The sequence below is a fragment of the Ammospiza nelsoni genome, chromosome 25, assembly GCF_027579445.1.
Source record: "Ammospiza nelsoni isolate bAmmNel1 chromosome 25, bAmmNel1.pri, whole genome shotgun sequence".
Taxonomy (NCBI): Eukaryota; Metazoa; Chordata; class Aves; order Passeriformes; family Passerellidae; genus Ammospiza; species Ammospiza nelsoni.
The window spans coordinates 5,634,674-5,646,964 of NC_080657.1; the positions used below are offsets into that span (position 1 = coordinate 5,634,674).

Below are 12,291 nucleotides of genomic sequence, written 5' to 3' on the forward strand. Positions count from 1 at the left end.
AATAATACAAATAAATATTTCTGTTCTTTGCAAAGCATTTGATATTCGTGTATCCACATCTGGCTGGCTGCCAGTGGCAAAATTTGTATTTTTTGTTCTGGAGCACCAAGATTTTTAAAATTATGTTTTTAAATGGAGGATGATCCATTCCAGCTCCTGGACCCCCCACCAACCCCACCCTGGCCATCCCTGCAGCGCTGCCCAAATTTCTCCCCCACCCTTCATCTCCCCCATCCCTCACTCTCACACAATCATGGAATGTGCTGAGCTGGAAGGGACCCACAGGGATGATCAATCCCAACCCCAAACCCTGCCCAGAGCCCCCAGCAAGCCCAGCCTGGGCATCCCTGGAGCTCTGGCAGCCTCGGGGCCGTGCCCATTGCCTGGGCAGCCTGGGCAGTGCCAGCACCCTCTGGGGGAAGAGCCTTGCCCTGAGCTCCAGCCTGAGCTGCCCTGGCCCAGCCCCAGCCGTGCCCTGGCTGCTGTCCCTGTCCCAGAGCAGGGATGGGAGCTGCCCCTCGGGAGGAGCTGCAGATCCCTGAGCTCTGCCCTCAGTGTGCCCTGCTCCAGCTGCACACACCAAGAGCCCTCAGCTGCTCCAGACTCTTCCCCATCCCCTTGTCCCACTTTTGGACACTTTCTAAACACATTTAGATCCTTCTTACACCCCAAACTCCCCTGAGCACTGGAGAGAGGCCAGCCCAGCCCAGAGCAGAGCAGGACAATCCCTCCCTTGAGCAGCCCTGGCTCTGGGATCACAGCACACAAAGCCCAGCCCCAGAGCAACCCCAGCCCCACTGGGAGCTCCCCAGGGACACTCAGTGGCCATGGAGAGCAGAGATCTCCTGGAGGGAGGATTTGCTGTGGCAGAGATAAAGAAAAATGCCCCAAGAACAGCAGAGAACTGCCCCAGCTCTGACAGGTGGGGACAGAATAAAACACACATCCCCAGACACATCTTCCAACCTAAGACACTTCTCTGCTCATTTTCCCCTCCTTCTTTCCCATCCCTGGAAGAGCTGCTGGGATTTTCACCCAGCGTGGGGGGCTGGGGAGTTGGGCTGCCCTTTGTGCAGCCTGGTCTCTCCCCCTGCAGCTCTGCAGGGCTGGGTCAGCATTTGGGAAGCTGGGAGGGAGCAGGGCTGGGGGCAGCTCCACCTGCCTGGCAGATCCAGCAGAGATCATGTGTGACATTCACATTCTCTGGGAAAATCCCTTCGCCCAGGATTTTTCTCCTGGGAAGCTGAGAAGCCTCAGAGAAAAGGAAAACAATTCTGATCTCATTTGCTTCTCCTGTGCTGTGCTCATGTGGAATGTGTTTGGAGATTGTTTACCCACAGGTGATTGTTCCATTGGATTCTGCTGGGAGTTGTTTTCACTCTTTGGCCAATCAGGGCCAAGCTGTGTCAGGACTCTGGAAAGAGTCACGAGTTTCATTTTTATATTTTTAGCATTCTGTAAGTATCCTTTCTGTATTCTTTAGTTTAGTATTCTTTAATAAATTATAGTATCATAAAATAAGAAATTATTCTAAGAATACAGAGTCAGATTCATCATTCCTTCCTTTGTCTGGGAGCCCCACAAATACAATAATCAATCCCTGAATACAATATTAAATCAATGAATAATTGAGTTGTTTTTGTTATATTCAATATTCAATTGAATATTGTATTCCATATTCAATTATTAAATTTGAGCTGTTATTACTGTATGCAATATTCAATTGAATATTGAATATATTTAATATTCAATTATTCATTGAATATTGAATTATTTAACCATAGAATCACAGAATCATTGAATCATAGAATCATAGAATTACAGAATCACGGAATTATGGAATCATGGAATCATTTGAGTCATGGAATCACTGAATTCTCCAATCATTGAATCATAGAATTATTGAATCATAGAATCACAGAATTATAGAATCACGGAATCATGGAATCACTGAATTATTCAATCATTGAATAATTTAGTTGTTATTATTATATTCAATATTCAATTGAATACACTAATAAATATTCAATGATTAAATATGAGCTATTATTATTATATTCAATGTTCAACTGTATTTGAATATATTCAATATTCAATTTAATAATGAGTATATTTCATAGTCAATTATTCATTGAATATTGAATTATTGAATCACAGAATCATAGAATTATAGACTCACAGAATCACTGAATTACTGAATTATTAAATCATTGAATCATATAATCATAGAATTACAGAATCACAGAATTATGAAATCACTGAATTATTAAATCATTGAATAATTGAGTTATTATTATATTCAATGTTCAATTCAATATTGAATATATTTAATATTCAATTATTTATTGGATATTGAATGATTGAATCATAGAATCATGGAATTATAGAATCACGGAATCATGGAATCACTGAATTATTCAATCATTGAATAACTGAGTTGTTGTTATTACATTCAATTGTCAATTGAATGTAGCATTCAATATTCAATTATTAAACATGAGCTCTTGTTATTATATTCACTATTCAATTGAATATTGTGTATCTTAAATATACAATTGTTCATTGAATATTGAATTACTGAATCATAGAATCACAGAATTATAGACTCACAGAATCACTGAATTATTGAATCATTGAATAATCGAATCACTGTATTACTGAATCATGGAATCACTGAATTATGGAATCACTGAATTATGGATTCAGAACTACAGAACTACAGAATCATAGAACCATAGAATCACTGAATTACTGAATCATTAAATTATTGAATCCCAGAATCCTGGAATGGTTTGAGGTGAAAGGGACCTTCAATCCCACCCCATCCCACCCCTGCCATGGAGGGACACCTCCCACCATACCAGGTGCTCCCAGCCCTGTCCAGCCTGGCCTGGCATACCTCCAGAGATGGGGAGGGTCTGGTTCCCTTCCCCACGAGGCAATGCAGTGAATAAACTCATCCAAAATGCTCTGTAGCTCTGCGCAGATCTCCTCCACACTTGGAGGCATTTTATTTCCCTGGGGTGTTTCATTTTCGCTCTGAGTGTCATTTCCTTAATGAAGATGAATGAAGGAAACAGCATTTTAAAGAGCCTGACCCCTGTAAACAAAACCAATTCCCCTGTTCTCAGCCTAAGCCTCTGGCACCCTTTTGCCTTGATAAAAATTCTCTTTCTTTTTAGCTGTTTTTGCTGCCTCTGAGGCAGCATTTCCTGAAATGCACAGCAAATCACCTCCAAATCAGCCCAAAAATGACCCTCTGGTCCTTTCCAGTTCAGAGCTAAACAAATTTACAGAGCAGCACTTGTGATCCCAGGCTCCCACAGCCAACAGCAGGATCCTGACAAAGCCAAAATGCCCCATGCCCTTGTTATAAGTGAGATTCAGTTTGTGTTGAGTTGGGGTTGAGTTGATGGAGGAGGAGGAGGAGGAGGAGGAGGAGGAGGAGGAGGAGGAGGAGGAGGAGGAGGAGGAGGAGTGTGCTGCCACCTCTGAAAGGCCCCTTCACCCCAGGAGGGGAGGAGGTGGCAGCATCCAGACCAACACGCAACGCTCTGACACCCTGAGGATCCTGCCAGGGGTTTGTGAGCATCACCACAAGACTTTCCAGCCCTTTGGTGGTTTTCCTGTTGTTCTCTGTTGAGTTTTAACTCTTTTTTTTTTTTTTTTTTTTTTTTTTGCCAAGGTTGGGATTAAATGTGAGATGATATGTCTCATTTGGACTCAGATGTTTGTTAGCACTTATCTCTGTCACAGTCTCACAAACCCTGAGCTCTGCAGCACTTCACTCTGACACACTGAAAATGGAGCCCCATCTCTCTCTACAAGGCCTTTTAGGGATAAACTGTCCAATTAAGAAATGACACATAAATTATTTTCACTTTCAACCCAATAATCAACCACCTGTGACCCTCAATGGGGACTTTTTGTCCAATTACACAAAACCAGCCAAATCCATGGAGAAGGAGGAGAAGGAGAAGGAGAAGGAGAAGGAGAAGGAGAAGGAGAAGGAGAAGGAGAAGGAGAAGGAGAAGGAAAAGGAAAAGGAAAAGGAAAAGGAGAAGGACCAGCCTCTGTCCCAAACCTCCATCTTGCTCCATATCTATTACTACATTCTAAACCCCGAACTCTAAGTTTCCCACCCTGTGATATCAGACACTTCTATCCAAACTCCACACCCACAATCCCAGTTCTGTCATTCCATTCTGGAAGCTTCTCCACAGCCTCAGGTCAGTGCAGTGTTCTCCTGGGGGTCAGTGCCTGGCAGCACAGAAAGTCTGAAATTCTCAATAACCAGGGCTCCAACAGCTCTGCAGAGCTGTGGGCACATCTTCACAGTGCCAGGGCTTGTGGCCATCTCTAGTGTGCTCAGGCTGGGGTTGTTCGGGTGTCCTGGGTGGGGACAGGAGCTGGGCTGGGTGGTCCTGGGGGTCCCTCCCTGCTCAGGACGTGCTGTGCTTGTCTGAGCTGAGTCACTCAGTGTGGCAGCGCTGCCTCACTCTGCTCTGCCTCCTCGTGGAGAACAAAACTCTGCCCCAAATCCACCCCTCAGAGGGTCAGAGGAGAAAACCTCATGGGCAACTTCAGAGTTTGGTGCGGCCTCCCCTGCACAATGACTGGTGCCTCAGCTCGGGCTCAGCTTCTGCTTCCCTTTGCCCAGGGCACCACTGAGGGCACAGGGCAGGTTCCCTTTGCCCAGGGCACCACTGAGGGCACAGGGCAGGTTCCCTTTGCTTGGGGACACCAGTGAGGGCACAGGGCAGGTTCCCTTTTCTCAGGTGAGGACACAGGGCAGGTTCCCCCAGTGAGGGCACCTTCAGGTTGCCTCTGCCCCAGCCTGAGGCCGTTCCCTCTGCTCCTGTCCCTGTTCCCTGGAGCAGAGCCCAACACAGCTCTGACCTGAGCTCTGCCCCAGAGAGGACAGGCAGGGTGGGTGTCATGTCAGGGAACCTTCCAGATCAGATTCCCCTGCCATGGACAGGGATTTTCTCTCACATTCAACACAAACCTCTCCTGGCCCAGCCTGAGGCCGTTCCCTCTGCTCCTGTCCCTGTTCCCTGGGGCACAGCCCGACCCCCCCGGCTGTGCCCTCCTGGCAGGAGCTGTGCAGAGCCACAAGGGCCCCCTGAGCCCCCTTTGCTCCAGGCTGAGCCCCTGCCCAGCTCCCTCAGCCTCTCCTGGGGCTCCAGACCCTTCCCAGCTCCGTTCCCTGCCCTGGATGTGCTCCAGCCCCTCCAGGCCCTGTTTGCAGTGAGGGGTCCAGGAGGAATTAGGTGACAGTGTGGGAAGGCTGAGTCATCTCCTGCTCCCTGGATAGTGATGAAATGCCTCCCTCCACCTCTGGCTCCTCTTCCCCATAGCTCTGAGCACACACAAGTTTTATATCTCCCCTTCAATTCCCAGAGGGATTCCTCATTCCTTCCCTCAGCCAGTATCTCTCATTAGATGTGACATGCAGAGCTCTGAGGGTCACTGTCCCCGCACTGAACGTGCTCTGCCACCTCCCACACACCTCCAGGAGAAAGAGCTTGTCCAGAGTTTAATGTGACACAGCAGCCTTAGGGGAAAAGCAAAAAGAAAAAACGTGGAGAAAATCCAAAAATTCCTCCTGGCTGCCAGGCCTGCATTACAATCAACAAATCACCTCGGCTGTTTCACCTCAGGGTAAAACTTGGAAAGCTCAGTTCCTTTCTATGAATCACCCTCAGCAAACAGCCCCAATTAAGAGATAAAACATTGCTACCACAACAGCAGCTCAGGCAGGGATTTATTTTTAGAAGCTGCTTAAAATAGTGCGTGGTACCTCAATGAAAACCATCCGCTGTGTGCTGGTACGGGCTGATGTCAGAGCAGTGAGACACCCCTGAGGGACACACACTTCACACCCTGCCCAGGCCTCCTGCACAGCGCCAAGCTGAGAGAAAACACTGAAAAAAACAGGCAAGGAAGCCCAAAACTGGTCTTAACACCTCCCTGGGAGTGTAGTAAGATGCCAGGAGAGAGGGGTGTAAAGGGATGAGTCAAAGCAGATTTTGGAAGTGACAACATTTCCTACTAAAAAGTGAGCAGAAAAGGCTCTTTGTGACTTTAGGGAAGGGTTTTGGGTTCTGAGAGACAACCCTGGGTCTGAAACAGGATCTGGTGAAAAGTCTGGATTTGAGAGGCCACTGCCAAGGAGATGCCACCGTCCCCATGGGACCAGGAAGGATCTGGGGACAACTTCTGATTTGACACTTCCAGCACAACCCTCTGCACCTGGGGAGTGGTGGCAAAGCAAAGTCACAGGATCTCAGGATGTTCTGAGCTGGAAGGACCCCAAGGATCACCCAGTCCCACCCCAAACCCTGCCCAGACCCCCCCAACAGCCCCTCCCTGGCCATCCCTGCAGCGCTGCCCAAATTTCTCCCCCATCCTTCATCTCCCCCATCCCTCACTCTCACACAATCATGGAATGTGCTGAGCTGGAAGGGACCCACAGGGATGATCAATCCCAAAGCCAAACCCTGCCCAGAGCCCCCAGCAAGCCCAGCCTGGGCATCCCTGGAGCTCTGGCAGCCTCGGGGCCGTGCCCATTGCCTGGGCAGCCTGGGCAGTGCCAGCACCCTCTGGGGGAAGAACCTTGCCCTGATCTCCAGCCTGAGCTGCCCTGACCACTCTGTGCCCACCCTGCACCTCCTTGTGCCCTTTTGGAGTTGGCAGCCATGGGTTCAGGACAGGACTGAATCCCAGCGAGGTCAGATGTGAAGGATACAGAACACCAGAGTTTTGTGGCACTGAAACCAATATGACAAAAAGAGCAGAATCAAAACCTGAAGTCTCCCTGTGTCCCACTGGGGAGGCCCCACTTTGAGTGCTGAGAGCTGTCCTGGGCCCCTGGTGACAGGGACATGGAGGGGCTGGAGCATGTTCAGGGCAGGGAACGGAGCTGGGAAGGGGCTGGAGCCCCAGGAGCGACTGAGGGAGCTGGGAAGGGGCTCAGCCTGGAGCAAAGGAGGCTCAGGGGGCCCTGGAACTGCAGAGGAAAACTCCTCCCTTGTGCAGGATCCCTGCTGCAGCAGAGCCACAGCTGGCACTGCAGGAGGGCTGAGCCCCCATGGCATGGGGCTGTGCCACCAGCCTGAGCCACAGCGTGCCAGGGCCTGCTCTCACTCTGGCAGGGTTTGTTTGTACCATTGCATTTGTATTTTTAATTTCCCTAGTAAAGAACTGTTATTCCTATTTCCGTATCTTTGCCTGAGAGCCCCTTAATTTCAAAATTATAATAATTCAGAGGGAGGGGGTTTGCAATTTCCATTTTAGGTGAGGCTGCTGCCTTCCTCAGCAGACACCTGGCTGTTCAACCCAAGCCAAGAAAAGTCAGGGACATAAACAAGTGAGCAAAGAGGCAGCTCTGGGTGAGACACACACGTGGAAAATTACAGGAGTGTTGGGACAGAGGGAAAAAGCCTCATGTGGGATGGGGCAGCAGAGCAGGAGCAGAACCAGGCTGCTGCCAGAGGAGAGATTTGGTACAATCCTCAAAAAAAAAAAACCTCCAAAAAACCACATTTGAAGACACCCAGGGAGAGCTGGGTCACCTCCACATGGGAATGAGGACAGTAGATGGATTTCCTGACAATGAAAGATGCAAGAGAAGATGGAGAATTAATGGCTTCAAATGCTGGGTGCAGCATAATTCTCCCTAAAAGCCCAACCAGGCAGAGATTTTTACACTGCTCAGGTGAAAGAACTCGAAAATATCACTAAAACTCACAGAGGTTTTCAACAAAACTCCTTAGATCTGTTTTTATTCCACACAAATAAAAGCCAGGCGGCCAAATTAATCCTAATTAAGCTGATTAGGTTTATTGCAGGGCTAAGAATCATTCACTGGTAACATAAGGGGTTTTTTTCCCCTCTCTCCAAAGAGAATTCCCTTTGTGCATCTGCTTTTAACACCACCCTGATGAGAGCACATCCCAATATAATTCCATTATGCCTGGGAGAGGTTTCATCCATCCCCTGAAATTCAGGGAATGAATACAAAACCATGCACATTATGTACTCTCTGCAGGGATATTTCAAGCTTTTCCCCTCAAAGTAAATCAGTTTTATGTCATTAAAGCCCTTGAAAATATCAAGCTGCAAGGCTTTGCTCCCAGAACTTCGTTTCCTCTCAATTTCTTGTGACTTTGGGGAAGGCAGGTCATGGAAATTGGCATTTCTCACTCGAGCTCAGCCCTGGAGCCAACTCTGGTGCCTCAGTTTCCCTCAAATATGGGCATGGCATATCAGAGGTGCTGAAAATCCCAACTCATAATCATTTCTAGGAAGTCTGAGGTGAAAAACAAGCAGATATTTATTTTTTTGTTTGTTTAAATTAAACTTCCAGAACCATTGGATGGCACAGAGAAAGCCGAAAACCAAGAATGCCCTGACAAACACAAGAGCAAAGCCTGGATTTAGACTCCTCCTGAGGGAAAAACAAGGAATTAATTCATTTTATTTGCACCTGATCACCTTTGGGGCCCTGGATTTGTTTTCATTTCTTATTTGCTAAACCCTGACAGTCACAGGGACACCAGCAGTGGCTGCCTGCTGGATTTTGTCCCTGGGGATAGCCTGTGGCTCTGCCCCTTTACATTATAAATATAAATCTGCTCTGTAATAAACCCTTTATTCCTCAGAAAGTCATAAACCCTGGAATTCTTGCCATCTCCACAAAAATGAACCCGTGCAGATACAGGTATGATCACGCAGTGCTGGAAAGAGGGTAAAATTCCAAGGGTTTGGAATTTTGTTTGGAAACCACAGACCTGGTTGAAATGCATGAAATAAACTCAATTTGCATTAAATAAACCCAGTTTGCATTTCTGCCCTCGGGGTCTCGGCCCCAAACTCTCCCTGAGGAACGAGGGGGAGCCAAAGGCAGCTCTGAGGGGTCCATGGCAGGTGGGGAGCGAAGGAAAAGCCAAAACTGCCCAAACCCATGGGGAAAAGCTGAATTGCTGATTTTCTAGGAATGGTTTGGGTTGGAAGGGAAATGAAATCAATTTCCAGTTCCAATCCAGGAACACCTTCAGGCTGCTCAGCCTGGCCAGGGATGGAGCAGCCACAGCAGCTCTGGCAATTCCAGCCCAGCTCCGCTCCACCCTGCCCGGCAGCAATTCCTAATTCCCAAAATCCAACCAAGCCCCAAATCACACTTTCCTCCCTGTCACACCCCAAACCCTGCACAGAACCAGACCCTGACACCACAAATAATCTGATTTTTCATTAAAAACATTCCAATCCCCTCTTTGCGACACAAATCCCACTCTCCCAGGGAACAATTCCTAATTCCCAAAACCCAACCAAGCCCCAAATCACACTTTCTTCCTTTTCCCTTTCCCTGCACAGAACCAGGCCCTGATACACAAATATTCAGATTTTTCATTACAAACTTTCTAAGCTGATGGAATCCTCTCTTTGGGACGGAAATCTTATTCTCCCAGGGAACAATTCCTTCCCAAAACCAAACCAAGCCCCCAAATCACAGTTTCTTCTGTGTCAGACTCCAAGCCCTGTACAAACCAGCTTTACTCAGGCCCTGACCACAAATATTCTGATTTTTCATTACAAATGTCCTAAGCTGATGGAATCCCCTCTGTGGGACACAAATCCCACCCTCACAGGGAACAATTCCTAATTCCCGAAACGCAACCAACCCCCAAATCACTTTCTTACCTTTCTCATTCCAAACTCTGCACCAGGCCCTGACACCACAAATAATCTGATTTTTAATTACAAACATTCAAATCTCCTCTGTGGGACACAAATCCCACCAGCCTGAGGAGCTGTGCTCCATTTTGGACCTTTTGCAAGGAAAATTAGGCATTTTCAGAGTGTCCCCAGGTTGTCCTGAGCTGGAAGGGACCCGCCAGGACCATCAAATCCAATTCCACAAAGCCCAAGGGCAAATGGGAGCTCCAGCACAGGCTGGAACCTTTAAAATGCATTTGGAAGATGGAAAAGAAGATTTTTCTTACTAAAATTGCTGCAGATACCAGGCTGGGACAGGCTGCAGGTGCTTCAGAACCAGGATTAGGAGTCGAAATGGTCTTGATAAATTGTAGAAATGGTCTGGAAGAAACAACAAAAAAAGAAAAACACTTCAGGAATGATGGGTGAATTGGTGAGGCAGGAATAATCAATGACATGGCCACCAGGGAGATAAATACAGGCTTGAAAGGGTGGGGTTTGGAGAATCTCAGGATTTCTAGGATCTGGACATGAAATGGTGCAATAAAATAAAACCCAACATGAAATAGTGATAGTGAAATAAAATAAACCCCAACATTTGCTGTGATGCAGAGACAAAATGTCCAACAAATAAACAAAGGGAACTTTCCATCTCTTTGGCCCCACTGAGGTGCTGGTGTTGGACAGTTCAATCAAATCAGAGATAAATTCCCAATGAGGACAAGGAGAATGATCTGAGATGGAGGGACAGAGCACAGAGTGGAAATCCAGAGTGGAAAATCAGATTTGTGGCATTGTTATGGTTGGATATTTCAGTGAAATCACAGATAAATTCCCAAGGAGAATGATCTGAAATGGAAGGAGAGACCAAAGACTGGAAATCCAGAGTAGAAAATCAGATTTATGGCATGGTTATGGTTGGACATTTCCCTCAAACCACAGGTAAATTCCCAAGCAGAATGATCAGAAATGGGTGGAGAGAGCAAAGACTGGAAATCCAGAGAAGAAAATCAGATTTTTGGCCTCATTTTGGTTGGAAAAGCCCTCCAGGACCATTCAACCCAACCCCAAACCAGCCCCACTATGGCCACCACCAAGCCATGTCCCAAAATGTCACACCCAGGGGTTTGTTGGACATTTCCAGGGAGGAGGTCTCACATTCCCAGTGTGGGGATGGATTTGGAGTGAAGACCACAGGGAGGCATCAGCCTGGCCTTCCAAGGGACACAACACAAAGAATAAATCACCTGTAGGGTTTGTCAGAGGGGTCGTTGTTGGGGAAGATGAAACAGGAAAGCCTTATCAATATGATTGCCTGGCAAAAGATTCTGAGAATATGGAAACTCTAAGCGAGATTGAAATGAAAGCAAGCTTTGAGATCCCTCAGTTACTGAACAACTGGAAAACAATGGCATGGCCAGCTGAAGGTGATCCCCTTTGGATCAAACAATCCCCTCTGCTTGCAGACAGGCCCAAGGCTCAGAGCAGACCCTGCCAGCTTGGCAGAAGGGCCCAAAGAGGAGTTTTTAGGGTTTAAAATGTAACCCAGTGTGGGAATGTAATGATTCTTATAGTAAATGTAGTATAGATGTAGAGATATAGATATAGATATAGATATAGATATAGATATAGATATAGATAGATATATACATACACACACATACACAATAAATATATATATATAAAATACATCACATATATATTATACTTATATATATATATACATATATATAAGTAAAATATAATACAATACCATACCATACCATATCATATCATATCAGTATATATATATATAAGTAACTCTAGTTCTTATAGTACATAATAGTTATATACATATAGTATGTAAATGTTATATACTAATCGTATGGTATGTAAATGCTGTAGGATTTGTATCTTGTACTATATTGGTTAGTGAGAATTAGAATATTCAGCACAGAATAAGATTTATGATGTTATAATGGGAACTTTGCACTTTTCCCTCTTACTTTTATTCTTTGCTGTCTCATCCTCTTTACCACACTCTTGCCTTCTTCCTCTTTACCATTTTCTTTACCTCTTTTTCCCTTTTGCTTTTATTCTTTCTCTCTCTCTCTCTCTTTGCAGCCCCTCCTTGTGCCCTGCTCTGAGCTGTGGCTGGCAGCTCCCAGCAGGGCCCTGCACCCAGGCCCTTTGCAATAACCCACAAGTTCCCAGCCCTGGCTGCAGAGATCTCTGCTCTCTGTCCATCCCCACCATCCTACCCCATCTCTCCTACAGTCACAGCCCTAAATTGCACCAAACACGCCAGGCTGGACACCAGCAGGAGTTTCCTGAGGGGGAATTCAAGAATTCAAGGGCTCTCCAACACCTGGATGAAGGAATTTAAGGCACAGCCCATCAGGAAGTGGCTTTACCTCTCACTCCCAATTTTTTTTCTTTCCAAGGGTAGAAAAACCCCTCAGGAAGCAACTCAGTGGCTCAATTACACAAGTTAATTAACCAAATTAATAGCTCCTCCAGCACATCACACACACAGGCAGAGGCATCTGTCTGCACAGGGGAAAGAAGTAAAATTCCATCAATTTTGTGGAG

At 46.6% G+C, this 12,291-nt stretch overlaps 1 protein-coding gene across 1 annotated transcript in view; it reads right to left on the reverse strand.

The window, feature by feature from the left end:
• HIVEP3 (HIVEP zinc finger 3) overlaps positions 1-12,291 on the reverse strand; it is a 165,807-nt gene that overhangs the window by 91,736 nt on the left and 61,780 nt on the right. Inside the window, exon 3 of the mRNA XM_059488674.1 lies at positions 10,008-10,101. The gene's annotated coding sequence lies outside the window, so the exon portion shown is untranslated. The remainder of the gene's footprint in view (positions 1-10,007; positions 10,102-12,291) is intronic.